General features: G+C 45.7%; 1 long non-coding RNA gene and 1 pseudogene across 1 annotated transcript; one reads left to right on the top strand and one right to left on the bottom strand.

The window, feature by feature from the left end:
* The first annotated feature begins 4,708 nt into the window (after positions 1-4,708).
* On the top strand, positions 4,709-17,082 carry LOC123152255 (uncharacterized). Its single transcript, XR_006476080.1, has 4 exons — positions 4,709-5,022; positions 5,747-5,821; positions 16,410-16,606; positions 16,730-17,082. It is a non-coding gene; the product is annotated as an uncharacterized lncRNA (long non-coding RNA).
* LOC123152253 (disease resistance protein Pik-2-like) lies at positions 6,472-15,844 on the bottom strand (annotated as a pseudogene).
* Positions 17,083-25,754: the final 8,672 nt, after the last annotated feature.

The following is a 25,754-nucleotide window of genomic DNA, read 5'->3' as shown; positions in this document are numbered from 1 at the left end:
AGATAGACATCCCTCTAGTCATCTAAGTGATTACATGATCCGAGTCAAACTAGGCCGTGTCCGATCATCACGTGAGACGGACTAGTCATCATCGGTGAACATCTTCATGTTGATCGTATCTTCTATACGACTCATGTTCGACCTTTCGGTCTCCGTGTTCCGAGGCCATGTCTGTACATGCTAGGCTCGTCAAGTTAACCCTAAGTGTTTCGCGTGTGTAAATCTGTCTTACACCCGTTGTATGTGAAGGTTAGAATCTAACACCCGATCATCACGTGGTGCTTCGAAACACGAACTGTCGCAACGGTGCACAGTTAGGGGAGAACACTTCTTGAAATTGTTGTAAGGGATCATCTTATTTACTACCGTCGTTCTAAGCAAATAAGATGTATAAACATGATAAACATCACATGCAATCAAATAGTGACGTGATATGGCCATCATCACTTTGCTCCTTTTGATCTCCATCTTCGGGGCTCCATGATCATCATCGTCACCGGCATGACACCATGATCTCCATCATCATGATCTCCATCATCGTGTCTTCATGAAGTTGCCTCGCCAACTATTACTTCTACTACTATGGCTAACGGTTAGCAATAAAGTAAAGTAATTACATGACGTTTAAGTTGACACGCAGGTCACAAATAAATAAAGACAACTCCTATGGCTCCTGCCGGTTGTCATACTCATCGACATGCAAGTCGTGATTCCTATTACAAGAACATGATCAATCTCATACATCACATATATCATTCATCACATCCTTTTTGGCCATATCACATCACATAGCATACCCTGCAAAAACAAGTTAGACGTCCTCTAATTGTTGTTTGCATGTTTTACGTGGCTGCTATGGGTTTCTAGCAAGAACGTTTCTTACCTACGCATGAACCACAACGTGATATGCCAATTGCTATTTACCCTTCATAAGGACCCTTTTCATCGAATCCGATCCGATTAAAGTGGGAGAGACAGACACCCGCCAGCCACCTTATGCAACTAGTGCATGTTTGTCGGTGGAACCGGTCTCACGTAAGCGTACGTGTAAGGTTGGTCCGGGCCGCTTCATCCCACGATGCCGCCGAATCAAGATAAGACTAGTAACGGCAAGCATATTGAACAATATCGACGCCCACAACTACTTTGTGTTCTACTCGTGCAAAGAATCTACGCAATAGACCTAGCTCATGATGCCACTGTCGGGGAACGTAGCAGAAATTTAAAATTTTCCTACGTGTCACCAAGATCTATCTATGGAGAGACTAGCAACGAGGGGAAGGAGAGTGCATCTACATACCCTTGTAGATCGCTAAGCGGAAGCGTTCAAGTGAACGGGGTTGATGGAGTCGTACTCGTCGTGATTCAGATCACCGATGATCCTAGTGCCGAACGGACGGCACCTCCGCGTTCAACACACGTACAACTCGACGATGTCTCCCACGCCTTGATCCAGCAAGGAGAGAGGGAGAGGTTGAGGAAGACTCCATCCAGCAGCAGCACAACGGCGTGGTGGTGATGGAGGAGCGTGGCAATCCTGCAGGGCTTCGCCAAGCACCTACGGGAGAGGAGGAGGTGTCACGGGAGGGAGGGAGGCGCCAAGGGCTCAGGTATGGATGCCCTCCCTCCCCTCCACTATATATAGGGGCAGGGGAGAGGGGGGAGGCGCAGCCTTGCCCCTTCCTCCAAGGAAGGGGTGCGGCTAAGAGGGGGGGAGGAGTCCATCCTCCCCAAGGCACCTCGGAGGTGCCTTCCCCCTTTAGGACTCTCCCCTTTTTCCTATATCTTGGCGCATGGGCCTCTAGGGGCTGGTGCCCTTGGCCCATGTAGGCCAAGGCGCACCCCCTACAGCCCATGTGGCCCCCCGGGGCAGGTGGCCCCACCCGGTGGGCCCCCGGGACCCTTCCGGTGGTCCCGGTACAATACCGATGACCCCGAAACTTGTCCCGATGGCCGAAACAGGACTTCCTATATATAAATCTTTACCTCTGGACCATTCCGGAACTCCTCGTGACGTCCGGGATCTCATCCGGGACTCCGAACAACATTCGGTAACCACATACAAACTTCCTTTATAACCCTAGCGTCATCGAACCTTAAGTGTGTAGACCCTACGGGTTCGGGAGACATGCAGACATGACCGAGACGTTCTCCGGTCAATAACCAACAGCGGGATCTGGATACCCATGTTGGCTCCCACATGTTCCACGATGATCTCATCGGATGAACCACGATGTCAAGGACTCAATCAATCCCGTATACAATTCCCTTTGTCTAGCGGTATTTTACTTGCCCGAGATTCGATCGTCGGTATACCGATACCTTGTTCAATCTCGTTACCGGCAAGTCTCTTTACTCGTTCCGTAACACATCATCCCGTGATCAACCCCTTGGTCACATTGTGCACATTATGATGATGTCCTACCGAGTGGGCCCAGAGATACCTCTCCGTTTACACGGAGTGACAAAATCCCAATCTCGATTCGTGCCAACCCAACAGACACTTTCAGAGATACCCGTAGTGTACCTTTATAGCCACCCAGTTACGTTGTGACGTTTGGCACACCCAAAGCACTCCTACGGTATCCGGGAGTTGCACAATCTCATGGTCTAAGGAAATGATACTTGACATTAGAAAAGCTTTAGCATACGAACTACATGATCTTGTGCTAGGCTTAGGATTGGGTCTTGTCCATCACATCATTCTCCTAATGATGTGATCCCGTTATCAACGATATCCAATGTCCATGGTCAGGAAACCGTAACCATCTATTGATTAACGAGCTAGTCAACTAGAGGCTTACTAGGGACATGGTGTTGTCTATGTATCCACACATGTATCTGAGTTTCCTATCAATACAATTCTAGCATGGATAATAAACGATTATCATGAACAAGGAAATATAATAATAATCAATTTATTATTGCCTCTAGGGCATATTTCCAACAAATCGGTCCCGTCTGCTGTACTGACTGTCATCGACTTTGGGTATAGCCATCCACTCCGCCCTACCCTTTACCTCCCTGTACCGATATTTGGTGTCTTGGGTACCGGCAAGCCTTGAGATCAATGTAGAGACAAGAGACAAATAATTTCACAAAAATATGAAGTAAATTCATGCGTTAATCCCTTGCGCATACACGGGGCTGTGAGGCTATGTCTCGGCCCTTATCCGGAGGGAATTACTCACAAATCGTGAATGAATCACAAGCAGATGACATTGTACAATAAACTTCTTGAAGATGAATGATTGATAGTCTTACAATGTCATTGCCCGTGATGAAATCTCGGTAACAAGTAACTAATCTAATGGAGATGAAGGTTATGGTGATGGATATGGCAATGGAGATGAGATGTTAATGGTGGCTAAGCGGCAACTGTGAATGGTTGATGATAGATGACTCGTCAGGTCTTCCCCTCCTTTATATAGTGTACACAAGCAGAATAGGGTTTCAGAGCGTCTCTATTGCGAATTTGGCTCGGGCCAATTCACAATATTGTCAAGGATGACATTATGGAGTCGGTGGCACATGCTATGACTGTTGGTATGAGCAGTGTCAGCCATATACCATGCACTGACTTCTCTTCTGTTGCCTTTGATCCACGCCTACTTGTATGGAATTGATCTTCTACACCGTACTATTCCATATATTTCTAGACTTTTCACCTAAAAACATTCATTTTTGTAAGGAACAAAATAAACAAGGAGGTGTGCAAACTTTTGCATTTGTTCGTCATTAGCGGGCAAATCGAAGTGATAAAATTCTTAACAGTAATTGTATTTTGCTTCTTCAGAGTGCCTCTATTTTTTATCCTTCTCACGTGATGGAACGTATATCAGGTGAGGGGTGGGATAGGTAACATGCCGCGCTCATACTTGTCTGGTCTTGAGGCGACACCAAGTCCAACCTCTTCTGCGTCGTTGAGTCACCAACTCGCCATCGATCTCTTGATCAATACTTTTTTGCAGGATTGCCTGAAACTGCATCTATCAAGTTTCTTTTACTAACCACCATCTCACAACCATCGCCATGACAAAACTTGCCGCCCTAACGGCATGCGCCACGATCCTCGTTGTATCCTTCGTTGTGCTCATGATGATGATTACCCCGTACCCCTTGGTGCCCATCATGCCCCCTTGCTTGGTGCAAAACCGCACCCCAAGAAGAAGAAGTGTGTGGACACTAATGTCCATGACAAAATGGGTGGTATAGATACCGCATGTACCCACTTGTGTTGGTATAGAGGCCGCACTTATTTATTGTTAGTGTATTTATGGTTCGCTAGTGTGAATGTGTAAATGTCGAGGGAGTGGCGGTACCTCACGTGGAAGAGGATTCTCAAAGAGGATGCTGAACTTTGTGGAAATAAAGGAATACTAGAGTGTTCAATAATCGCTCACAACAAATGCCTTTAATGGATCTTGCACCTTTATCATTCGAGAACTGAAAATTTGGGTGACTATCACATGTCAGAGTATCGCAAGTTTTTGTGAGTAGTAGGGTATTTGAGTAGACGGGCCTTGTTTTTCTTTTTCTTATCTTTTTTCTTGTCTCTTTCCGTTTGGCTGGAAGTGTTTGTACTATATGCTCCTTTCTTTTATAAAACTATATGGTATATTTTGTGTACTCTCTTAAGAAAAGGAATGTGTGAATGTACTGTTCATTTAATCACTGAAGTAATTTTGTTTTCTCTCAAAACTTTCTCCCTTTTTTGGGGAAACAATAAAATTCTCTTCGTGGGACCTCTCTTCTCCCTTCCCGCTGATGCCATGGCGACGAAGGGGAAACAAACCTCACCGGCAGGGACGAGGCTGGCTTGTTAGCACTAGTTCAGCTGACCGCGGCGAAGATCAGATCCTTCATTAAATTAACACATCCTGCTTCTCCCGGCGGCGGGCGGCCGCGGCCGCGGCGAAGGAGGAGAAGGGGATGACGGGTTGCGCCCAGAGGGATGTATTACGGGGAAATCCTCGCCGCGCCAGTGTAGGGTCGTTGGAGGGAGAGGGTCGCTGGTGACTGGTGAGCTCGCTTCCCTTAGCAACGGCCCTCGGTGTGTGGTGTTCATAAATTTCCGATTTAGTTCGGCAATCTGAACTAGAATTAGACGCCCCCCTCTTTTTTTTTTTGCGAAAACAGAATTAAACTGTCTAGCTGTGATGGTCCCATGGTGTGGCGAAACTGGGGATTTCTCTGCATCTGTAGTGTAAACTTGTGATGATCTATCCTATTAACGTTGACGGGATAGCAGAGGTGTCACCCAGAGAAACTACTCAACTGAAAGCTGGGGAAAACGAAGATATCCCCTGCAGCACAACACAAGTTGTGTTTTTTTCAGTTTTGTTTCGGCACTTGAATTACAGCACGGCATTGGTTGTGCAGAAATTTTTTAGTGGCAATTGCATATTAGGAATGTGCAGAGTTGTAGTATTTATCAGTAAACCGATTAGTGATCTGGCCCGGCTTTTGTAACCCAGAAATGTGTGTCTTCCTCAGGTTAACATCTATAGCCTGTTTTCACATGTTGATGGACAGTGTGCTACACATGAAACGTCTAAGACTCAAAAGTAGATTGTGTCTGCCTCTAAGATGCTGCATAAACCTTACCGTGCATCGGGCGATGGCTTGAAGCTTTTTTTTCTATATGCATAAAGATGCTGCCTAGCTAGATATGCTATATCTGCTTTTCACTGTATTAGAACATAGTGAGAAAAGAAAAACTAAATATGCAAGCTATTCCTTTCAGGAACGGGGTGCAATGGTGCAGGTCCAGAACTTTCAGAAAATAAGGTGGCGGTGGCTTCACCACACCATCTAGTTTGTATGTGTGCTTTAAGCATTTTTTATTTTGTTTTGCCGGATTATTAGTAAATTCGTTTTGGCTGTTTACGAGTGTTCATGGTATCAATTCTCGGTAACTTTGATGTCTGTCTATTGTTGACATTCCAAGCTCTTAATGCTATTGCTTAGACAACAACCTCTCCATGCTTACATGGGAGGAGCTCCCTGAGAGCTTAGCTGGAACACCTCTCTTATTCTCCCAAATCCTGAAGTCCATGAGCCTTATGGGTTCAGAACAAGAAGCTTAAATGCCTCGAAGACGCCCTTTAACTCTGACAGCAACAAACACCTTGCAGGCCATAGCAGTTCATATAAAGAAACATAACAAGCCATTAATTTTCACGCAATCCACGTTTATCACAGATGTCACTAATTCTATTATTATTACACTTACTGCTCAATCACGACAAAATGAAAATAGAGCACATGTGATATATGAGGAAAGGGTCCAATCACACCATGATATTTTCCATTAGTACTAGCACATTTCACTTATATGCACAATCTGTTGCACACTTGAGTCTTTCTGGTACAATCAAATTGAATGCATCACAATTTCACCCAAGAAGCGGGATGAAGGGTTACCAATTAGTGGTATATTCGTAAACAGAACATAGCAATGTTGTAAACATTGAGGGTTTAACCTGTATTTATAGAAAACACAAGAGGAATGCTTTAGAGTAAAAAACATATTCTCCAGTAGCATGTTCAAGCTGTATAGGGATACAACATTAGTCAAAAATATATTCTTGGGCAGGAGCCATGATGTGCCCTTTTGGATTGGCAACAATAATCAACATGTATAGAGATACAATATTAGTTCTGGTTCTCGAGCTCACCCACCTTCAGAATGGGGTTCCTTGGATTGTTGGCAAGCTGGGTCCGAAAGTGTTCCTCAAAGTTGCTGGCCTTGAGGAATACTTCATCTGGTATTTCCTTGAGTTGTTCATCCGGGATAATGTTTAACCATAACCGGGCTTCCTTGATGCTTGGGAGAAAGTCTAGCCCTGAAAATGCAACTTCATTCCCAGAACAACCATTTTCAGCACTTACCCTCCAGTCATTCCTGACCTGTAGTTGCTCAAGCTTAGGCATTGCTCCTTGGTCAAACTTCACCAATTTGATGTCCCCAAAGTTTCCAAACACAAGAACTGTGAGGCTTCTGAAAATCCCAATCTGGAAACGAAGCTCTTCACCCTGAAATGACTTCTCCAACAAATGCAGGATGGCCAGATTTGGCATCCTCCCAAGAACTTCCACATCACCATCATGCCCCGATAGCCTGGTGCTCCGTAAATTCAGCTTCACAAGATTCTGGAGCCTCTGGACCCATCTTGGCAGTTTGATCAGATTACCGTACAGCTTGAGGCTCTGGAGGTTTTCCGGGGGCGAGGTCATCCAGTGCAAACATTCACACAATCCAGGCTCTCCCTCTGACCGTATTGACAATGACTCAAGACGGTTGAGATTATTGATTGTTGAACAAAAATTTTCACCATTTCTCCCGTTGATGCCAGTTACTGCTAACTTGCGCAACCAGGTCAGTTTTTTTATGTCCTGAATGACTACCGCCCGTGCAACATTTACAACCCCCAGTGTGTGCAAGCCGATCAGTTTCCTCATCCCTCTAGGAGCTAGAACTCCATACCTGTCCAGACGCTTGGCAACAGCAGGGAGTCTAGCACAGCAAGCAACAGTACATACGTCATGGCGGTTCATGTCTTCAGAATAACCTAAATGACGGGGTGCACAACAAGCTGCACAAAGCATCACTGACCCTGAAGTCAATAGACATAGTCTGTTGTTGCCCATTGAATTTGCGAGCTTCTCTTCAAGTTTCTCATATGACACCTTTTTGTCAATCGATTTCCTACCAAGGCGGAGATAGGTTAACATCCGAAGTTTGATGATGGTCTTTGGCAGCTTTAGTATTCTCGTATCCCTGACATCTAGTGTATGGAGTTGCCTCAGGTTACCCAAGGAGTGTGGCAGGTGATGAATATCATCACATCCTCTTATGGAAAAATATTTGAGGTGAAGAAGCTTCCCAATGTGCTGAAGGTGGTGATCAGCTAGGCCTGGTGTGCCTTCTAGGTCCAGCACTCGTAGCAACCTCATCTTGTCAGAAATAAAAAATGGCTTCCACTTCCCCAAAACTGTTATTGATCTCACACGGGACAAGTCCACTATGCTCTCGAACTGACTTTGATCTCCCTTCCAATTTTAGCTTATAGCAAGGTGCCGAACTGTGGCTCGTCTGCTTAAGCCGTAACCTTCCTCCAGTGTGAAAACAAAATTTTCTTCAGTTGACTTCTTGATGCTGATTTCATGGATTAGATCATGGACCTGGCATGCATCAATTCCTTTTCTACCATGAATTGATTGTTGAGATGGTAGGAGCATGCTCCTGCTTACGAGTTCCATGAAGTCGCCCTCTGCTATTTCCTCTGCAGACCTACCACACACCTCCCTTGAATAACCCTCTGCAATCCACCGACGCACCAAACGGCGCCGACTGACCTCGCGATCTTTTGGAAAGATCGACATATACAAGAAACAAGGCTTAAGATAGTATGGTAGGCCATCAAAGCTTTTATTAAGGACTGTCATTATGGGCCCAAGGTCTGGATTCAGTTCCAACTCAGCACTAATATTCTCATTCTACTTCCTCCATTCCAAAGGTGTGTTTTGTTGGTTTGCCAAGAAACCACCTATGGTGACTATTGCAAGGGGAAGTCCACTGCACTTCTTTAGGATCAGCTTTGCTTGTTCAACCAACTCTGGATATTGCTCATCCAAATTTGTAATCTTGCCAAATACCTGAAATTTTTACAGTTTAATATTTTTAGTACACCAAATATAAAACTAAACACACAATAGTCATCCAAATTTATAGTTTAGTTTTGTGATTACAATGGAACACAGACTATGTGATTTAAAGGTGCACACTCCTGTTATGTTTGTTGGCTCCTTGGACAAGAGAATTTTCCAAAATTCATTTTGCAAAGTAAATCTGCAATTTGTGCCCTTGGTCCTCTGGCTACATATGCAAGCAAATCAGGTAACTCTAATACACTCTCCGATTCATATTACTTGTCCCTGCTTTAGTACAACTTTAGTATAAAGTTGTACTAAAGCAGCGACAAGTAATATGGATAGGAGGGAGTACAAACTATTTGGAGCTCAATTTTTTTTGAACTTCCAACCACAGTTCTGTTTTACTATTGCATACAAGACGCCCTCATCGCCTAATGAATAAAAGTTTAATTAATAAATAAACTAAGAAGTATATGACCTAACATTCTAGAAGGATGTCCCGTATCCACAGTTACATTCTTTCTCGGAAAAAGAGATGTCTTTGCACCTTTCGAAAAATTCTGAAACTCTACAGACCAAGTTCTTGTCAAGAGAACTTGAACCAAGGTGGTGGGATACTACGCACGCTCCCCCGCCCAACCCGAGACATGCTTTTCTTTTTCGTCTGTCAGCAATTTCTCTGTGCTCTGCAAAGGTACAAGTTCAAGTCAAGATAACTTGAACCTGTTTAGGAGTATTAGTTCTATTACTTAGGTCTCTTTACGTATTCGTATTAGTCTAGATATCCTTACTTGAGCTCCAAGTTCCTTGTTATATATAGTTGCCCCTTGTGCTATGCAATAGAGATAAGTTGCTTCTCCAGCATGGTATTAGAGCCTCAGGTTTAGGGTTTCATATTTACTGGACGCCGCAACTCATCTGTTTTTCCCCAGTTGAGTTCTCTGTCGATTTCATTCTCAAACTGATTCCATCCTCCGGTGATGCTCTCTACATGTCAGTGGTTCGCCAGGAGCGTCACAACTAACACTTCCCCACCAACCGAAGCTAAGCATTTTTTCCTTCCATTTGGCAGCAATATCTCCCTTATATAACTCCAAATTAGAATATGCATATACAGTGTTAATGTTTTTTGGTATACTAGGATTAATCTTTTCTGCTCAATTTTGTCATGACAATGGTAAAAAAAAGTGTTCTTGTATGTCTGCTAGTGTTTCCTATCTTTTGTACAATACTTTGTGAGCATTAATCAAATGGATTACCTACTCCCATCTTTCCCGTCCACATATATTTATCCCTGTTCCTCTAACCCCACCAAGTTAGAGGAACAACTTGTGAGTGTCTACTGCTGTGGCCACCCAGTCCTTTTTTTCGAGAAGTTTGGTACAATCCTCCTAGGAGGCAGGTTACAGGGCAATGACAGAAAAAATAATGGACATCCCAGGTTTGCGGTAAGATGGTACATAGGCCCAGAGACCCAGTTCTGGCCCATAGAGCAGCCTCGTCCTTGATCATGGCTGTTGAAGTGTATATGTGGATTGCCTAGCCCTTTCCATCAGTTCGGACTTTTGGTTGCGTTGGCCAGTGCATGAAGCTTAGCATGGTATCAGAGCCTAAGGTCTTGAGCTCAAGTCCTGACTCGCAATTTATTCAAAAATTGCTGCTGCTCCCCGCTGTGTCCACGTATAGGCCTCTTAAGCCATATCTCGAGTCTATTCATGTGTTGACTTCCTGCCAAGGTTTTTGAGTCGACGAGTCGCTCAGGGGGGGGCAACTCTAGACTAGTCATGACTAGTCTAGACTCATGGTCGACGAGTCGACATGCGACGAGTCGAAGTGAGTTAAGCAGTAGGTACTAGGTACCAGGGGAGGAGCAGACCAGCAGCAGCAGAAACCAGGGGAGGAGGGGGAGCAGACCAGCAGCAGCAACCAGGGGATGAGGGGGAGCAGACCAGCAACAGCAGCAACCAGGGGAGGAGGGAACGAGCAGCAGCAGCAACCAGGGGAGGAGGGGACGAGCAGCAGCAGCAACCAGGGGAGGAGGGGACGAGCAGCAAACCAGGGGTGGCGGCGGCTGGGGGGGATTGGCAAGCAAATACAGTAGAAAAACATATGACAAGTGGGGCCCAAAAAAATGAGTCGTTCGACCCAGAAACCACGACTAGTCGAGACTAGTCACTTGAGTCGCTCGAGTCATCCCAAGAGTCGAGTCGAGAGGTTGAGTCGGCCCTGGAAGTGCGACTACTTGTTGATTAGTCGACGACTAGTTGAGCGACTCGAAAACAGAGCTTCCCACGTCACATGTGAGAGGGGGTGTTGAAGTGTATATGTGGATTGCCTAGCCCTTTCCATCAGTTCGGACTTTTGCTTGCGTTGGCTAGTGCATGAAGCTTAACACTGGCGACCGGGGTGTTGATTGAGGGGCGTGCATCGTCGAATACGCAATCGTTGCAGTGCTTAGAAATCATCCAAGGGACGAGCAGGGTTGTGGACGCAAGGCCTTTGTGCATGGGCTTCAGGGTGCTCTGCCTGGCCGAGAGCCACCAATCATGGAGTGTGGCGTCATTGTCGGGCGGCAAGCAAGAGAAGCCCAGACATGAGAGGATCGCGTACCACACCTGCCGGTAGAATGGGCATCCCAGGAGCAGTGTTGTATCGTCTCCGGAGCCTGATCGCAAGGGGGCAGCGTTGTGGGTGTGGCAGGCTGCAGCGTGCGAGGCGGTCGACCATCCAGCAATGGTCTAGGTTGGCAAGCCAGTGGAAGAGATGACATGTGGCGGCGTCCAGCACTTCCAGTTGAGCCTCCAGGCCTAACAATGGATGGAGCCGTGGAAGGTGGCCAGGTAGGCAGAATTGGTGGAGTAGTCGCCATTCGCGCTCCACTTCCAGCACAGACTGTCCGGCTCGGCATTGAGAGCAGTGTGCTCAATCATGCGCCAGAGGTGCAAGCATTGGCCTACCTCTTGAATGCCGATCATTCCGTGGATGTCGGATGCCCAACAGTTCTCATGTAGGCCGGCCTCGACCATCCTGGTTTTGCGGTGTTGCTTGGGGATGCAGGCGTACAGGAGCGGTGCGATCTCCCCAATGGTGCGACCGTTGATCCATCGGTCCTCCCAAAACAGGGCGTGCTGCCCATTGCCCACCGTTGTGGTGGTAGACGTGAAGAAGAACGCGCGTTCCTCGCACGAGAACTGCATGTCGAGGCCGCTCCAGCCCCTGCCATCGTTGACGCGGCTGAGCCATAGCCAGCGCGTGCGCAGAGCGAGTCCGGTACGCTCCAGGTCGTGGACACCAAGGCCACCCAGAGGGATAGGCCGGCAAACGCGCCGCCAATTAACGTGGCAATTGCCACCGTTGGCCTTGGCGTGGACCGACCAGAGGAATCCTCTTTCTATCTTTTCCAAGAGCTTAAGTGTCTTCTTCGGTGGCGCCAGCACTAGTAGCTGGTGAATAGAGATCACGCTCAGGACGGATTTGACAAAGGCGAGGCGGCCTGCCTTGTTCATAAGCCAGGCCTTCCAGGTGCGCAGCTTGCTGGCGACCTTGTCGACGAAGCATGCTACTACTCTGGTGAGGCCAATTAGCGAACCATAGCTTAATCCATGGCATCCTATGTTGGAATGCGATCATCTGTGCCATGGTGGTGTGTTAATCCTACAGCTGTTAATCTAAAGGAAGTAATACTAGCATATAATATCTCTTTGGGCCAAACTTGCCAACTCTTAGAATTAGGACGTTGGCAGTGACTATGGACTGGCATGGGTCGGAGTCTATGGAAACATTTTAAAATTTTACTCATGAAATGGAAACACTGTTGAAACATACACAACATAAAAGTTCTAAGATGAAAACACTTATTTTAAGTTGTTCCCATGTAACAAAATTGTGATGTGGAAACACTTTTTTCATGTGATGGAGGCACTTTCCTTGTTCAAGTGAAACTCAATTGTCCTTCCAAAAGCTAAAATCAGACTACATATGTAAAACATTTCCCTAATACTTTTGACTGAAGAGAGGACAGTAGTCCAAACAGATGGCTGTACCACATATGGTTTGGACTTTAACCAAAATTCGAATCCGGGGATGTAACAGCATGCCTGCCATCATCATCCACCAGGTCCTCGATGATAAAACCTAATCTAACCAGCTTATTATTGTTTCTTGCTGGCCCTCTGGCCCTTTGCTAGCCAATGCCTTCCTTCAAAGTGTATGGTTGATCGGGTGGAACCGCCTCAGCCTACACTGAACCCTACCATTGATGACTAGGACATCAGAATATATGGCTTCTTTTTATGTTTTCAATAAATATATCATGTAACTAATAGTTAGCACATGCGTAACAATCATCTTTTTTTTCTCTGTGACCTGACATATGTGTACAAACAAACCATATGTTATCAGAACCTACAACCTGCCTTTTTTCGGTCAAATAAAACAAATGCATAAGAGATGGAGAATGATATGTTATTAGTACCTTCTGTGTGAAGAGGTCAAGGGCATTTTTGTATACCAGCCCCTGGAGGTTGTATATATTCTTATGCCTCTTCGAACAATGCTTCGCAATATCCTCTTTTCTTGTCGTGATTATGATCCGGTTTGCTGTGCCTGTTGGAGGGAAATGTTGTTTTATAGCATCCCATTCTGTGGTGGACGAGAGATCATCAAGAACAACCAAGTATTTCCTTCCTTCCAAATACTGGTACATGTTTTCCACATCCTTTTCTCCAAACTGTCTAGATAAGCTCTCAATGAGCTTTTCCCGATTGAAAGGATGCATTACTGTGACAAAAGCAGACTTCTCAAACATGCCACTGAGCTCTTGGCTTTCATAGACATCTCTGATTAGTGTTGTTTTCCCAAGACCACCCATTCTGCACACAGAGACCACCTCAAGGTGTTGGCTATCGCCATTTGTAATTATTTCAATAATATCAGATTTTTCTTGATCACGTCCGATGGGCTCAGATTCCTTCAAAACAACTAAGCTCTTCCTGTACACAGAGTTATTATTATACATACAAGATTTATTTGAGCTAGATCCTGTTTCCGCCAGATCTGCTGCATCTTGAAAACTCTAGACATAAGAAAACAATGATTAGGCGCTGCCTTATTTTTTCATTGGACAATATTTAGTCAAGTGCTAAATCTTTCATAAGTTTATGATCTTCAAATCTAAACACGTAAACAATATGAAACATGTCTAATTGCGTAACCATGTGGAGTAACATCGCCTCTAAAAACTTTAAATCTCCTTTAGGGGTAGCGTCCAGGGTAGTTAATTATCCGGCCTGGTAATTACCGAGGTTCGCTATCTCCTAAACTAGTTGATGTGACCGATGAAGATCATGTTAGCACATAAAGTTCTTGATGACCCTTCTTGTAATTCATGTAAACAAAAACATGGAATGGAATTGTATTCTCCATATTAGAATAATAATGCAAGACTATTTAATTTAATTAAGTGTCTACGGTTGTGGATTCAGAATATTTGAGATATTTTGCATTTTACAATTTGGAGCCAAAATTAGGGAAGTTAAAATCAATGCACAAGTATGATTCGGCCAGGGTGAATTAAATAACGTAAGCTCATGGTCCTTAAATGGAATATCAATGAAATGTTACCCGCGAATGTATAGATATATGGACTTATTGATCTATATAAAAATTGAAATATCGAATGTAAAGACTACTACTCCCTCTGTTCACTATTATAAGATGTTCCAGCTTTTTTCTAAATCGAATGTATGTAGACACATTTTAGTGTGTTTGGTCACTCATTTCAGTCCGTATGTATTCTATATTGAAACATCCAAAACATCTTATAATACTGAACGAAGAGGAAGTACTTTACTAGATTTGGCAACCTATTGATTGTTTCACGTTATTGATGGTGTTGTTTATTACATTAGTTCATGTGTACTTAGTTCAGCAAGCCAACAAGAGGTAGCATTAGTAAAATCATATTTGGCGAATCAGAGTTTGAATGTCACCTTCTCGTAGAAAGCATGAAGATCAACAAACAACTGCCTGTGCTCTGGTGCTACATTCTCCGGCCCTACACATAAGCTTGCAACTTCAACTTGCTGTGCCGACACTATGATTCGGCTTCCTTTCTTGCTTTGTGGGAAGCATGTTATAATGCAATCCCACTCTTCAAAGGTGTGTAGGTCATCAATCACAATCAGGTAACTCTTCTCACTGATATATGTCTTGAATTCATTAGCCAAATCCTCCTCACTCATCATCCCCATCTTCCTCAGAACTTGGGCATCTGCAGGATTTTTCTCTGTTTGCTTGGCCTGCTGAAGATAATGTACATAAGCTGCCGGGCAATGCTTTGCAAGAACTTTGTCGGATTGAAGGGTCGCACCAACCTTATCCAGGCAAAACACTCGAATTTCTTGTGTATCTTGAGATCTTCGTAGGCTCTTTTGACGATGGAGGTTTCTCCAAGACCGATAGCATTTGTCTCTGACACCGCAATGACTCTAAGGTCATTGTCCTTCTTGCTGATGAGCCAAATGAGACCCACTTTTGCCTTTTCATGTTGCCGCCTTACTTCGTCAATGTCAGACATGGTTGCACTAGCGACGGCCAACGACTGCTCATCAGCGGAGATTGGCTTGGATGCCTTGATGAGGTGGTAGCGCAGGTTCCTCTGGCTGACATCCTCAACCCTGGCTCTGAGCTCCTTCATCTTCTTGGCCACGTGCCACCGGTGCAGCAGCTTGCGAGGGGAACGCCACCAGGACCTCCTCACCGTCACACGGACAGCAAAGTCCTGGAGGCAGTCCTCGACGTCGTAGGCAACGTCGCGGACTTGCTTCACCCAGATCTTCACCACCCTGTTGTGGCTGTCACGGTCGTCGTGCGCGGCCATTAGGAAGCCCTGCATCATCTCAAGCTCGTCGGCGATGAAGGTCTGATCGCGCTGGATGCCGAGGTGGAGAGCTGCCTCCTTTGCGATGGCCGACTCGGCGAAGTGGATCGCCCTGTTCAGCACGGCCCTGGTAATGCTCGTCACCGTCTCCTCGATTAGCCTCATGAAGCAGTTTCCCTCCTGGATCGGGATTTGTGTGCGTGTATTGGTTTGGTGTACTGCTAGTGCTGATGCTGGTGGGAGTAGAGCTAGAGAAGCCCAGTGGATGGTTTAGAAGAGGAGCTCGATCAGCTACAAGACCGTGCGTGTGTGTCTCAAAGTTAACCTTTGGTACGTACTCCCTCCGTCCAAAAATAAGTGTCTTAACTTTGTACTTTTTTTAGTACAAAGTTGTACTAAGGTTAAGATACTTGTTTTGAGACAGAGGGAGTACTATATAAGAAAATACATAGAAGAAAAGGAGCACTAGAGTCTTGTGCTCCATGCTGTTGCGATCGTAAGGAGCTCGTCGTCGGTGGAAAAGGTTAAGCTGTGCTCCTCAATTTGCCGGGCATATTCCCTTCCAGAAACATGAACCCATGTCAGACATCAACGCAAATTATGAAATTATTGAACGTGAAAAGATAAGCACGCATGGGCACCTCAAAGTTCACTTTGAATATCTAGGAGAATGCATGTGCTATGCGTGCATATATATTATGTAGATTAAGGAGCCTAATTAATCACATGGATCATGGTGGCTGGAGCATGAGAATGGAAAGAAAGCAACCCTTGTGTGATTGTGTCTCTGTGGTGCGGCTCCTTTATTATGGGAAATACCAAATAGAATACCAAACCTTTACTCATCTTTCTGTTGCTCGGTGCTCTGCAGGCTGGCCGGTCAGGGACACACCGGGAAAGCAGCTCGGCTGCTTACAGGAGAAGCATACGATGCCTGATCACTCCTACACAAATGGTAAGCTGGTGAGGAGTTCATTGCTTAAACAAGCATACCACTGGCCGGTACAAAGTGCTTTGCACCACGCAGGCTTTGCTCTGATCCTGCTGAAAGCGGCTGTGTAGGTGTAGGTGAGGTTTGAAATTTGAATTCTCTTCTTTGTCGGTGCTAACACTTTGCCAGGATAGCAGGGTTTGTGTCTATTCTGGTTGTAGTAAGTTGCTTGCTAAACTAACACTTGCATTGCATTGTAGTATGCGTGCTACGCCGGATTATGTTTCGTTTCAGTTAAGTACGACAGAGGAGTACTCCCACCTTAAAAGAAGAAGCTCCGAACAGTGTCTCAGTAGAAACAAGTGGATCAGTGCCTTTGGTCAGTGGTTAGGCATATGGTTGTGCAGCCTAATGACTCAAGTTCAATTCATAGAATTGACAGGTGATGCACAGGGTTTTTTCCTTGTTTATTGAGAATTAAGCTTGGTCCGTGGTGGAACCACCCATCAAGAAATATCTTGATACTCATGTAAAAAAAATTGAGGACCATGTTTGTATTGATACTCATACTAAAATGATTGTATGCATCTCTAGTTGGTGCAGAGGCCGCAAAGTGAAAATCTCTCCCATTTTAGCCCTGTTTTGAGGCATCTCCTGTTTTGAGGCAGAACTAGCGCTCAGCCCGACCCCCTCGGCGCCGCCACCCCTGGGCGGCGCTAGGGGGATCAGATCCCAGCACTGCCAGCCCCCCACCCCACAGCGAAAGATCCTACCGCCGTTGCCATTGGCAATCTCAACTGTAGGTTGGCGTCATTCCCCATATCCTACTTGGGGATGCCCCTGGCTGAGTCCAGGATTTTGGTGAGTGGGTATGATCCGCTTGTGGGACGAGTAGCGTCCCGTGCGGAGCCCTGGTGCGGTAGGTTCACTTCTAAAGGCAGCAAAACTGTCCTCATTAGCTCTAATCTTGCCAGTCTCTCCATGTATATGATGGGGATGTACATCTTGCCCGAAGGTGTACATAGCTCCTTGTCACTTTGACAAGGAGCTGGCTAGGTTCTTCTGGCAGGCAGGGGATGGTCGGCCCAAGTACCATAGGGGATGGTCGGCCTAAGTACCATATGGTGAAGTGGGCTGACATATGCTTGCCGAAGGACCAAGGTGGGTTGGGCATCCCCGCGTCTCGCCGGATGAACATTGCGCTTATGTTGCGTTGGGTTTGGCGGATCTTGCGGGGAGATGGAGGTTTGTGGCTGCAGCTGATTGAGTCCAAGTACTTGCAGGGACAACCCCTCCTGGCTTGCTCTCACTCGGCTGGGTCTTAGTTCTAGAAATCTATTCAGGCCATCAAGAGATTAGGCTGGGCTTGTGTTTCTCGGTTGACAATGGGTCTGGGACCCAGTTTTGGTTAGACCCCTGGCTGGAGGGCAAGCCTCTCCGCTTGCGGTTCCTGAGGCTCTTTGCGATTTGTGCCGACCCGACCATCCTTGTTTCTGCGGCTGCTTTGGATGAGGGATGGAACATTGCGTTTTGCCGCTCATTCGGACCGTATGAGGTACGAGAATGGACAGACCTGAGGGAAGTAGTCCCTCTTCCTCTGTCCCAGGACCCTGACACTGTTTCTTGGAGCCTTTCTCCTTCGGGTGAATTCTTCCTTAGTTCAGCCTACCAGGCATTATGTCGTGTGCCGGTTCTACAGTGGCTATCCCCATTGTGGAAGGCACCGATGCCCTTGAAGATTAAGATCTTCGTATGGCAGCTTCTACGAGATCGTCTTCCTTCGGGGACCGACATGCTGAAACGCCATGGTCCGGGCAATGGCCTTTGCCTTTGTGCCATGCCCCGGAAATGGGAACGCACATTTTGTTTTCTTGCGTAGCAGCGCAGGCACTTTCGTGCTTTGTTTGTGAGGCTCTAGGACCAGAGTGGGAGGCCCATGACCTTGCAGAGTTTCTGCAGGTAAGGGCCACCCAGGTTGGCCCTAAGCGCCGATTATTCTGGCTCATCTTCACGGCTATGATGTGGACTCTTTGGACTACTCACAACAAGATGGTGATTGAGCGGGTGTTCCCGCGTCGTGCTTCTGACTCGTTCTTCAAATTTTTTGCCTTCTTGCAGTACTGGCATCCGCTCGCTAGGCCGAGGGATCGTGACCGTCTTCAGCTCTTGCTGGACGCTCTGGTGTCTACCGCGTGTCGGCTCTCCTACCGCCCGCCTGCTTCATAGCCTGCCCCTGGTGGCCTTTGTCGTTTCAGTTTCTTTCATTTGGGCGTCTTTGTGCTGTGGCCCCAGTTTTTCTCTTTTATGACTTTGTTTGAGACGTGGTTGTTTGGACGTATGCTTTATCTATAAAGCGGGGCGAAAGCCTGTTTCTAGTATTGGCCGTAGCGGCGGCGGCTCCCGGTGCCAAGGCGCTGAGGCGGGAGGAGGCGGCGGCAACCACTCGAGGCAGCTAGGGCACCTCGGGTTGGGGGCTTCGCACTATGGCCAGTGTGGCTCCCTGACCATGCGGCGGCAACCGACGACCCAATGGGTGGTTGTGTTGGTGATGAGGGGCTCCGGTGCTTGTAGGCACAAATCTGGATGTAATTTATGTTCTTTGTACTATCTTGACAGTTGATGAGTAGACGGAAAGTTTTTCGAAAAAACAGCTCAGCCTTTGTTTTTTTTCTGGACAGATGATTTGATGAGGAGCACGTGCGTGGGTGCTTTAATTCACCACACCCGCGTTGAGGAGGACCGAGTGACGCCCCGATCGACGCACGCCTACTGAAAAAGTTTTTTTACCGGTGCTGGGATCTACCGGTGAAGTCCCAACCAATCAAATGCTTCCAGCTAACTTTGTGTGGGCCAACTATCCAATGGTATAGTGTTGTATTTAGCTAGTATCAGGTCCATTAGGTCAAATCAATGTCAGACCCAACCGTACTACTGAGTGCATCTTGCATGCATAGCAATGCATGCATGTTGTCAGACCACTTCACACACAGAAAAGGCAAACATTTTATTTATCTTGGAAGATATTAATTCATTGATATCTTTTGAATAAAAATTTCATTTTGAAATATTTTTACATATTTGAATTCCTGACGACGTGATCTTTAAAATAAGATCAAACTTGAATACATTTCGAACGAGTTCAAAATTCTTGCAACATATTTCACTCATTTGTAACAAACAAATTTCACTCATTTCTCAAAAAATGATTTAACTTGTTTATTTCACTCATTCAAAATACTTATTTCAGTCATTCCAAAACACATATTTCAATCATTTGACCAAATTGGTTTCAGTCATTTAAAAAAACGGATTTCACTACGTTCAATTCAAAGACAATGTTCACTAAATTGAGATGTGAAACTTGTTATTTGAATACATTCCGAACGAGTTAAAAATTGTTGCAACATATTTCACTCATTTCTTAAAAATTGATTTAACTTGTTTATTTCACTCATTTCAAAATACTTATTTCAGTCATTTCAAAACACATATTTCAATCATTTGAAATAATTGGTTTCAGTCATTTCAAAAAACGGATTTCACTCCTTTCAATTCAAAGACAGTGTTCACTCAATTGAGATGTGAAACTTGTTATTTGAATACATTTCGAATGAGTTAAAAATTCTTGCAACATATTTAACTCATTCCTAATAAACAAATTTCACCCATTTCTTAAAAAATGATTTAGCTTGTTTATTTCACTCATTTCAAAATACTCATTTTAGTCATTTCAAAACACATATTTCGATCATTTCAAAAAAATAGTTTCACTCCATTCAAAAAACGGATTTCACTCGTTTCAATTCAAAGACAGTATTCGCTCAATTGAGATGTCAAATTTGTTATTTGAATACATTTCGAACGAGTTTAAAATTCTTGCAACATATTTCACTCATTTCTAATAAACAAAATTCACTCATTTCTTAAAAAATGATTTAACTTGTTTATTTCACTCATTTCAAAATACTTATTTCAGTCATTTCAAAACACATATTTCAATCATTGGAAATAATTGGTTTCATTCATTTTCAAAAAAACGTGAGACCAACCCCACTCATTTTGAAATACTTATTTCACTCCTTTGAAAAAACACATTTTACTCATTTTCAAAAACTTATTTCACTCATTTTCAAAAACTTATTCGCTCCTTTGAAAAACATAACTAGAATTGAAATATAATTAAAAAAATTAAACTAGTCAAAATATATCCAAGATTGGTCTTGATTTAAAGTTCTTGTTGACCTAAATACAAATATATAAAAAGTTTCCAAAACAAAAATTCGGTTCAAAAGTTATGAGCAATTCAAAATGCTAGATTGAAAATAAAAGGCAAGCTTTTTGTTTGGAGAGAGAGAGACAAGGACGACATGTGCATGCAGCCAGTGTTACTATTCTGAATGAAAGTATCCTCCACTAGTACTTTCCCTGACAAAAGTCTGTGCATGTCTATTCCGTTTGTATCTTCAAATGTGAATGGATTTTATTTTCATTGCACGAATCTTAAAGTCTGAGGCGTAAGATGGATCCTTTGCCGGTACATCCCGGTTCCGGTAAAAGAGACTTTGCGGCACGCCTACGCACACACGTTCCCTTGTGTGGTGATTCCGCGCCACTGCTTTGCGCGCAGGCTACGCCACTGCAAAACCTGTCCCGGATATGCACTCTCAGTCCGTCGGGCACTCAGACCCGGTTCCGATACCGAGCTGCTGTCGGATCGGCCACTCTTTATACATAGGAGTAATAATCTACCTCAAGGAACAACATAAGCTCAATCGTCCTCCATCAATCGCGTCAAAGACCTAGCTCATCTTCCTTCCTTTCTCCCCCAATCTGCATACGGGACGAGGAGCAGCGACCAGCCGGCCAGCAGCATGGCGCCCCCGGAGTACGTGCAGATCGTCGGACAGGCGCAGCCGGCGTGCGTGACGGCGCCGCTCCCGGTGGTCTGGCTGGAGGGGGACGTCCTCGCCGAGTACGTGCAGTTCCTCAAAGAGGCCGAGGAGGCCGCGGCACCGCCGCTTCCCGGCGTCAAGTGGCTGAAGGGGGACGTCCTCGCCGAGTACGTGCAGTTCCTCAAGGAGGCGGAGGAGGCCGCGCAGCTTCCCGGCGTCAAGTGGCTGGAGGGGGACGTCCTGGCCAACTTCCTGCAGTTTCTCGCAGAGGACGAGCAGGTCGTGCACTACGGTAGCGGCAACAGCAGCAGCGGAAGCAACGGCGGCGACTTCATGTGTGAGGAGGACCAAGATGACGAGGAGGAGGAGATGGAGTATCTGCTGCGGCACATCACGAGCCTCCCAGCGTTCATGGCGCGCGCGGCGGCCGCCGCCTCGGCGCAAGATTAATCGGGACAGCCTGCCCTGGTTCGGATTAAGAGATGCTAGCTGCTTGGTTACCACCCTCTTCCGCCTCCCTCCTGGCCGCGATTCAAGATGACGCCGCTCCTGGGCCTACACCGGAGCAAAAGGACTTAGCATTATTATCCCTGTAGTCTAGTTGAACATTTAGGGGGCTGAGCAACCCCTCCTATGCTCGCTCTGTATCACGGCCACGCCTTCTTGTGTATGAGACCGTGATGCCGTTTTGTATGTTCTTCCTTCTATCAATGCAATGATATGCTACCATGGTGTATTCGAGAAAAACTGTGTGTTCTAAAGCAGTGCCTTACGCCTCATGAAAAAGAACAAAGATGAAAACGGCTATAATTTTATCCGTCACGCATGCGTGTTACACTACTGCATGCCTCTGTTTTTTTGATCATGTTGGGTCAGAGAGTAATGTATTTTATTCGGGGTTGCTACTTTCTATAACGAGAAATGTATATGATCTACTCGAGTGCTTGGGTAGAGGGCACAAAATCCCTAATTCACTAAGCAGGGTACAACGTTGCAACCGGTGGATAAATCAAACTACATGTGGCTCCGCGATACTGTTATGATGTTAAGTAAGTTTTGTTTAGGCAAATGTTGCTCCCAGCTTTTTATTATCTCATGTACTCAACGATGTAACGCTGCCACAATTTTAAATAAAGTGCCACGAGGCTTTCCTTCAAATAGAAAAATAGATGTAGCTCCGTGCGTTGTTGCTAGAATCATGTTAAAATAAAATGTGGATGTAGATTTTATAAACAACTAAAACCAAGGAAGAGTATCCCCGCGTCGTCCGCTCGGGCGGCCACCACGATCTGGTTTTCCTATTTGCTCCCCTTGCTGCCGCCGGATGACGCCCATGTGGCCAACGGCGGCGGCAGGACTTCAGGCGGGTTTGTGTCGGCATGAGATAGAGACGGCGGTGTGGCGATGTGCAACAGTGATAGTGAAGCAATGCAGACGTGGAACACGAATGTGGTTGCATAGCAGGCGGACGCCCCGGTCTCGGTTGAAGGCTTCTTTCCAGGGCCAACACATCGTCGGCAGCTCGGTTCCATCACCTTGCCTCACACAGAGTTTGGATCACGTGCCCCCACATGTTGCCTTCCTCCTTCGTCTACCTCTGACATCTTAGTGGCAACAAGGTGGACGGTGCAAGGAATGGTTGGAGACATTTGTGTTGGCTTTACCCCCCTTGATCCATGTCTCACCCCGGCTTGGTTGAGAGCAGATCAATGGTGATCAGAGTGGAGCTCAAGTTTGGTTTGTTGAAGGCAATGATGTGATTCAAATGACTGAGGCGGTGTAGATGATTTGGCAGCGACGACGACGGCGTGATGGCCGACGGTGACCTTAGAGATCATAGTTGTGATGTAGTCAATGCCACAGAGGCATTGGTACACGTGCGCGCAAATGGGTCTGCTGCTGATGACGTTTCCTTTGAGGTGTGGCGACTCGTTGGCATGGCGGGACAGCGGCATCCCCCGACCTTCATTAAGATCCAGCAGAATCATCTGCTCCTGATGTTTGGTGGTGATGAAGGCCGCTCGATGCGCCACGATGTTGTGCTCCTTGGTGCCCCGCGCGGCTGGCCTGGTTGGCTCGACAACAGGCACCTCTTGGTCACGGATGATTCCTGGATCAACGTCTAAAGGAGACGGGTGTCACAGCCTCCTTTTCCGCATCACGGTGACATCATGTGGTTACTCATGTTTCGCGGAGGTCACTTGGTGATGTCCATGTTAGGAACTATGCACCATAAAAGGGCTCATATTACAATATCCCGTGACCATGGCCTGTGCGTGCTCTTCAATTCAACATCACCTTCTTCGACAAGCGGTGGCGACAACATAAGGTGACTTTGGCTTGGTGGTGCTCTTCAGGTACGAAGTCTCGAGCTCCGGGTGAAAACCCTAGATCTGACTATCGATGGTCGGACTTGGCAGTGGCAGTGTTCAAGGGCCGCATCCTTGTTGAAGTTATTGCTTTGGAGATAACTCAGATGTGCTCTCTCAGGTGAAAACCAAGGATCCAACCTTCAGTGTTTGAATCCAGAAACAACAACGTTTCCATGCTTGAGGCATTGCTTTTGAAGAACCTTTCTCATAGTTCTTGTGTTACCAAAGACGGTGGAAAGTGTTGCTGCTTATTATCTGTGTGTCTTTGGTCGTGTTTGTTGTATTTGTTTTTTCTTCTTTTTTATTTTCATCCGCCTAGGTATAGCTTCGGTCTTTGATGACTTTGCTCATTGCCGATGTGATCTTTTGTGTGGGTGTGTTGGTGTTGGTTGTGTGCATCCTAATTATGCAGATGCCGGGTATATGTCGATTGTGTTTGTATCCTCTTGATGTTTCATTTTGAGTGAATAAAAACACTCTTTATTGGTGAAAGCACACGTGCTCCCTGGATGATTTTGGTAATTAATGTCAACATATCCCTTGTTGGACTAATAGTTTCAACTAGTATATTTCAGAAAGTTCAACTAAGACGTGGCATGGGCAAGAGGATGTGGAACCCCTTCAAGATGCTAAGGACAAAAGATTGGCAAAAGCTCAAGACTCTTCATTTCTATTTTAGTGATCCAAGATCACATTGAGTCCATAGGAAAAGGCAATACTATTAAAAGGGGATGATGTGTTGCTTAATGGTCTACTTGCTCAAAATGCTTAGTGATATGCTCCAAAGCCCTCAACCATCTTCTCAAATCCAAATATGTCCTAAACCTAATGTCAAACTCGGCTCCACCGATTTGATTCATCCGGCGCCACCGAGTTCACTTGACATAGCCATAGCCAGAAACCCTAATCAGTTCGATCTCACCGATAGGGATCTCGGTCTCACCGAGATGGGATTGCAAACTCTTTGTTTCCCTTCGTAATGTTTCGGTCTCAACAAAATGAGCGATCGGTCCCATCGAGTTCGCAATGCAAACTCTCTGTTTGCTTGTTACTGAAATCGGTCTCACCGAGTTGAAGTAATCGGTCAAACCAAGATCAAGTTTTGCCCTAACCCTAGCTCATCGGTCTCACCGAGTTGATCATGTTGGTCCCACCGAAAATCCTAACGTTCACATTTTGAACTGAATCGGTCTCACCGAGTTCACACATTCGGACTGACCGAGTTGGCTCTCTTGTGTGTAACGGTTAGATTTTGTGTGGAGGCTCTATATACCCCTTCACCCTCCTCTTCATAAGTGAGAGAGCCATCAGAACGTGCCTACACTTCCACCATTCATTTTCAGAGAGATAACCACCTACTCATGTGTTGAGACCAAGACATTCCAATCCAACCACAAGAATCTTGATCTCTAGCCTTCCCCAAGTTACTTTCCACTCAAATCATCTTTCCACTATAGTCAAATCTATGAGAGAGAATTGAGTGTTGGGGAGACTATCATTTGAAGCACAAGAGCAAGGAGTTCATCATCAACACACCATTTATTACCTTTTGGAGAGTGGTATCTCCTAGATTGGTTAGGTGTCACTTGGGAGCCTCCGTCCAGATTGTGGAGTTGAACCAAGGAGTTTGTAAGGGCAAGGAGATCGCCTACTTCGTGAAGATCGACCCAAGTGAGGCAAGTCCTTCATGGGAGATGGCCATGGTAGGATAGACAAGGTTGCTTCTTCGTGGACCCTTTATGGTTGGAGCCCTCTGTGGACTTGCGCAACCTTACCCTTTGTGGGTTGAAGTCTCCATCAACGTGGATGTACGATAGCACCACGTATCAGAACCACACAAAAAACCTTTGTGTCTCCAATTGCGTTTGCACACTCCAATCCCATCTCTTTACTTTCTTGCAACTTGCATGCTTTACTTTCCGCTGCTCATATACTCTTGCCATGCTTGCTTGAAATGTATTGTGAATGTTTAAACTTGTGCTAAAACTCCACCTTAACTTGAAGAACTTTAAAAATGCTAC

The sequence above is a fragment of the Triticum aestivum genome, chromosome 7A (genome assembly GCF_018294505.1).
Source record: "Triticum aestivum cultivar Chinese Spring chromosome 7A, IWGSC CS RefSeq v2.1, whole genome shotgun sequence".
NCBI lineage: Eukaryota > Viridiplantae > Streptophyta > Magnoliopsida > Poales > Poaceae > Triticum > Triticum aestivum.
The sequence above is the reverse complement of the archived record's forward strand: the minus strand, read 5'-3'. Positions and strand labels throughout refer to the sequence as shown.